General features: G+C 45.1%; 1 pseudogene; it reads left to right on the top strand.

The window, feature by feature from the left end:
- Positions 1-687: 687 nt before the first annotated feature.
- LOC114033840 lies at positions 688-5889 on the top strand (annotated as a pseudogene).
- The last annotated feature ends 320 nt before the right edge of the window (positions 5890-6209 follow it).

Here is a 6209-nt window from a genome sequence, read left to right as displayed (position 1 = left end):
TTTCCTCTCAGTTGGGTTGTGCAATAATATCCTCAGATCGGCTGCAGGCTTTGGCAATCCAAGGGCTGGGCGTCTCAAACCGGTCCCCGCTCACTTTGGGGGCATCCCAATTCCAGAAGAAGCGAGGAGGGGGGATGGGAACAAAGCTAGAGATAAAAAATGTGGGGTCGAGCTAGGCACTGGATCAGTCACCGAAGGAAACGTACAAACCCATATCCCTTGTCCCGGGAAAAGCGACCAGACCAACCTATACCACCACAAGCAGGGAGTTATTCCAGGGACGCGGTCGTAACGCCTCTCCCTCCACGACCCGGTGGAGGCAAGCCTTGGGGGTGGGGACAGTCCCCCGGATAAGGCACAAATGCAAGGCGGCTGCGGGCACTGGGCCCGTCCGTATTTCAGGGCCGGGGATTTTCCATGCAGAAGAATCCAGATGGGAAGCTGCCTGGAGGAGTAGGGTCCGAGGGCCCGCCAGCAGAGGCTGAACAGGACGGAGAAATACAACTCCCACCCTCCCCCCTCCCAAACCCCCCCCCCTTCCCAGCAAGGGCAACGCTGCAGGTGAAAAAACGCCGGTCCTGGGAGGTCCCCCCTCAATTAAGGAACAATCCCCAGCCGCGGCTTCCCAGGGCTACTCCGCTCGTACAGCCACAGCCTCCGCGGCCGCCTTCTCGTTTTAGCTGGCCCATGGACGCATCCTCTGAAGCTACAGCTCCTCACTCCGACTCGTCTGCGAGTCCAGGTTATCCGAGGGAAATCACTGCATGGTTCCTCGGGAAAGAGTCCTCCCCGCTGGCACCCTCCGCCGCTCCCCTTTGCACTCCCGGGCAGTTGCAAATGGTAGCCTAGCGTCTCGCGCGTTCCTGGGATCGAACGAGAGAGGGTGGGGGTGGGGGAGGGGTCACGGTTAGAAGAGGAGGGAGGGAGTTAGAAGGAGGGGGGGAGTTGGTAGGGGCCGAGGGGTAAGTAGAGCCTCGCCCCTTCTCCGATGGACAGCCCGACCTGACCAATGATGGTGGCCCTTGCTTGCTAACAAAGGAATCCTTTGACCAATGAGAACCAAGACGAGGGGGGTGGGGAGGAAAGAAACCGAGTGAAGGCGTTCAAGAGGTAGGTAACTTTAAAAAAAAAAAGAGAGAGAGAAGAGAAGGTGGGGGTGCTGGGATGGTATATTAAGGCTTGGTGGACCGGTGAGTGAGTCCAGCCTTCTTTCTTGACAGCTGCTGGGAATGGGTCTGGGGCCAAGGATAGGAACAGGGCAAGGCAAAGGAAAGAAGACAAACTGTGTTCTTGAAATGAACGATTGCGATTTCCCCACCCCATTGCATACTCAATCAGGGTGGGTAGGTAAAAGGCATGGCATGTAATGAACATTGCATTAATCATTCAGCAAACATTCACCGAACCCTGCTCTGGGCTGGGAAAGGTCGAGTTGCAAAGGGGAACATAACGTCGTTGCTGCCCCCGGGAAGTTACTGGCAAGTATATGATAATGTAGAACCTGTTTCAGAAAAAAAAAAAAACAGCATTCACAAATTGAGTCCTCCTCCTCCCCACCCCAAGTTCTTACTACTTTAACGGTCCCCACTCCTAAAACTAAAGCTGAGGAGCCCCCATTGGTACATGTGTATCAGCAGTTAGCCAGTTGATACAAAAAAGCAAAGGCATTTTCTGAAATAGCACAGCATGAACAGTAGTTTTAAAACAACATTCCCCTATAAAGCTGGAGTGTGCTGTCCTACAAATATACAAGAACTGACACTTTATGGACTAGACAAGTAGATATAGGCACGTAGTGGGGAACACTTGTGGACAAAGCAACTCAAAACTCTGATGCTGCAAGCTCCACATGTCCTTTCTCCTATTGTGGTGCCCTCATGCTGCTCCTTACTGGGTTCCCTGAATCTGCCCCTCTGCCATCTCAATTCCTGACTGCTGGGACTAATTTTACCTCATATCTCAGAAATGATTCTGCTCAGTCAGGTTTGGATCTTGCTTTTTAAAAGGTACCAGGGGAGGGGTAGTTAGGTGTCGTAGTGGATAAAGCACCAGGCCTGGAGTAAGGAGGACCTGAGTTCAAATAGGACCTTAGACACGTAACACTTACTAGCTGTGTGACCCTGGGCAAGTCACTTAACCCCATTGCCTAGACCAAAAAAAAAAAAAAGAAAGAAAGAAAAAAGTACCAGGGGAGAGGCTTATTCTCCAGTCAACTAATGACTAGCTGCCCTATAATTCTACCAAATTGTTGGAGGATTAAGACACCTAACTGCCCCTCTACAACTATTTCACTTCTTGACTACCAGAACTAATTTCCCCCAGAATCCCAGACATGATTCAACTCACTCCGGTTTGGCTCTTTTTAAAAGCTACCAGGGGAGTGGTCCCCTGCCTTTAACCTGAGGAAGACCTAGTGAACTTCAAAGGGTGCCAAGGATGTTGGATTTCCCTCTTTACCAACAATGTTCTTGCCTCATCTCCAAATTAGTTACATCTGCATTGAAAACCAGAGGCAGACTGGATGTAGATTCGTAGCACCACAAGGAGCCTAACTAAGAATCTATTTCATACACAAGAGGAATTTCTTGGGTACCCTATGAATAGAAGAAAAGGATTTCTAGTAACCAGGAGCTGTGAGTTAACCCTTTTACCACATGTGGTCTCTAAGCTTGAGCATTCTATCCCCTGAAATCTGTATGTACTTGTAGGACAGTGATTCATAGACTTTTGGAAAGATGTTTGTGTCAGCCTTTCTTATAATATCACCTTAGTAAATACTTTCTAGAATTTGGATGACTAAAATGATTCTCAATATTGTTTGGAGGAGAAGTACATTGGTGGAGGCTGGACAGTATTAAGATACCTTAACTATTCAGGGGTACCTCTAGAACCCTCAGGGAGAGATACAGCATTGCTCAAGGACCTGCAACTTGTTTGTGAGAATGGAGAGGAAATTAGGGTAAGAATTCCCTGAACTTGTATGAGCTACATGATGCTATAGAATTGGTATTGTATCTGTCAAGGAACTCAACCAAGTGCATTCCAAACACAGGATGGAGAGAAGATGAACATGACAGAATTACAGAGAACAGAAGGTATACATAAAAGACTGTAGTATATAGCCTGGGTTATCTACAAATTTGGGATTTAGACTATAGGCTAACTAGGAGGAAATTCCTGTCCAACCTAATACTTTATCTAGTCTCTCCCCAACTTGGCATGAGGTGAACTTCTGTTGATCTGTTATCTTGTGAATTCCTTGCACATCAAGGTCTTAGTAGAACCCTATCACCTGGACAGAGATCTAGACAACAAATTAGTATAATGCTGCCACTCCTTTCTCTCAAAAATTTTCTTTCCTCTTTTCCTCCCATCCCCTTTTCTTTCTTTCTCTCTTTCCTTCTTTCCTTTCTTCCTTCCTTCCTTTCTCTTTGTCTCTCTGTCTCTCTGTCTCTCTGTCTCTGTCTCTCTCTCTCTCTCTCTCCCTCCTTATTTCACCCACACTGCAAGTACAGAAGCCACTCCCAGGTCTGATCTCCCCTTTCTAATCAGCATAGGAGCTTTGACTTGCTCTGTTTCCAACCTAAGCCAGTTTACCTGTCCTTGGCCAGCCTAGCAGCTCCCTGATCTTGGGCTCACTATTTTGGTGCCAGATTTAGAGCAGACACTGGCTTGGCACACTGCATCTCAGAACTCCTAAACTCAAGCAATCCAATAGCCTCAGACTCCCCAGCAGCAGAGATTATAAGAGTGGGCCATCACACCCAGCTATCAGAGCTCCATGGACACAGCTAATTAGAAAGTCTTTTAACACATATTAGTTATACATCTCTATAATGGAAACTATTCCCTTCTCCAAATTCTAGGAGTTGTATTTGGTTTTTTTTTAATGCATTTGGAATAAAGGATATTCACCCCTTTACTACCACCACTCTTGCTTTTTCCTTTTTTCATTTAATGGTAACCTTGCTGGAAGTTATAGCTCTGGGTGGAAAAATAATCTAATCTCAAGTCAAAAAGGAAATCCCAGAAAGAAAGGTGGTCTGGGAGTGTGCAAAGCCAGGATAATGGCCCAACCTAGAGCCTTTCATTGAATTATATATGATACAGTAAAGTGAAAGGCAATGCCAGTCATAACAAGGATTTATTATAAATGGTGTGTATTTAATGATCCTTATCCCTGTTTTTCAACAAGGTAAATCCACATAGGTTCCATTTTTTTAAATGACAGTCTTCCTCTGGATCTTTTTATATATCATAGATACCAGTGCATATATAATTGAAGCCAACATTCTTTCATTGTTCCTCTCTCCCGATAGATGGCTGAAACATCTTAAATCTGGCCTTATATACATAATAGGTGTGTGACCCTTGGCACGACACCTAACTTATTTCTGCCTCAATTTCCTCAACTGTAAAATGAGAAGAAGAATGGCACCTACCTCACAGAATTTTGTAAGGATCAATTGAGATAACATTTGAAAATTGCTTAGCATAGTACCTGGCATATAATAGGAGCTTATTAAATGCTTGTTTTCTACTTCTAATATTCTTTTGTAGAAATGTTATATTGATGCACTTTGTTTTTCACACCACAGCCATTTCCCAATTACTCTTCATAGTACCAGCCTCATTAAAATAAAATGAAAAGTTAGGCAAAATCATTTGATATTGTAGTGTAACCATCAAAGGGTCTAGCATTTCATACCCACAATCAGTGAGTGACCCTTCTACCAAAAGAGAGACTCAGATCCCTGAAGAGAGAGGAAGACTCTAAGAAGAGCTGGCATGTAGAGGAGATGGCACCTTAATCATGTTCCCAACCCCAGTTTACTACACTGGAGACTTTGGAAACTCTACCACCACCATCCTGGGTGAGATCTGAGATTCTCTCCTTTGGTTGAATTGAGTTATCTCACTGCCAATGGGAAACTTCATTCATTCTGTATCATCTGGTATATTCTTACATGTATACTTTTTCTTATTTCTGCTTGCTATCTGTTCGGATAATTGGTTTTATTCAAGATTCTCTATGTATCATTCATGTGGAACAGTTATTTGGGAAAGGAAGTCAAGCCTTGTATATATCTTGGGACATTCCTTTACTGATAAGGGCTAACGATCAAGAGCACTGCTTAAACTTAAAAATTACTTCCCCTAGACCAAAGGTGGGCAACCTTTGCCCTCAAGGTCACATGTGGCCCTCTAAGTCCTCAAGTACAGCCCTTTGACTGAATCCTAACTTCATAGAACAAATCCCCTTAATAAAAGGATTTGTTGAGAGACTGAGGCAGGCAGAGTATTGCATTGCGTTGCTCCCTAAGTCTGGCTTCCCTGAGAGTGGAGACTCCTCCATTTACATCCTCACTGTGACTGAGAGCGACTGGAACACGGTGACAGTGCTACACAAGAAGGGTCCCCCGTGGCTCAGGCCAAGTCCAAGCAGGCCATCTTAACAGCTCAGAGAAGATGAGAAGATGTGGAGACTTCTAAGAAATGGGCTGCTAGCCAAAACAAACAGCACTCCATCACAAAGAACCAGAGCCAAGCTGGACCCAGAGACTGAGGAACTTCACCATGACAGGGTCACTAGAAGTGGGCAAAGTGATCCAACAGGGCTGGCAGAGCCAGGGGCTGACACAGAAGGATCTGGCCACAAAAATCAACGAAAAGCCCCAAGTTATTGCTGACTATGAGTGTGAACGGGCCATTCCTAATAATCAGGTCTTAGGCGAGATCGAAAGAGTCATTGGTCTCAAGCTTCATGGGAAGGACATTGGGGACTAAAGGGGAAGTGAACATAAAGCCTCGAAATCAGTTCATTCAGACTGATCTCTTCTGGTGGGTTCTCCTTCACCACCAGAACCAATGTGTCTCTTCACATTGCCAAGCTGAACACAGTGGTATCAGACTTGTTGGGGGGAGGAACCTTCCAAATCTATACCGGCTATAACAAAAACAAAAAACAAAACCTTGCAAATTAAATGATTCTCCTGACATTTTTTTCCCCTTCCTTTTCTGAAGATTGAGGAGCTGAAACTAATAATCCTCTTAATTTAGTCAGAAAATGTTTATCTTTCTAGAAGCAATTATAACTTTTTGAGGCATTGGGGCATATGTTGAAATGGGATCAATTTAAATTAATGTGTTTTAAGGGGAGGGTTAGCGTGGAGGGAGGTATATCTGTTTGGCATCCAGGGATCTTGCTC

The sequence above is a fragment of the Vombatus ursinus genome, unplaced genomic scaffold, assembly GCF_900497805.2.
Source record: "Vombatus ursinus unplaced genomic scaffold, bare-nosed wombat genome assembly UNPS02007502.1, whole genome shotgun sequence".
Taxonomy (NCBI): Eukaryota; Metazoa; Chordata; class Mammalia; order Diprotodontia; family Vombatidae; genus Vombatus; species Vombatus ursinus.
Note: the sequence above shows the minus strand (reverse complement) of the source record. Positions and strands in the feature narration are given on the sequence as shown.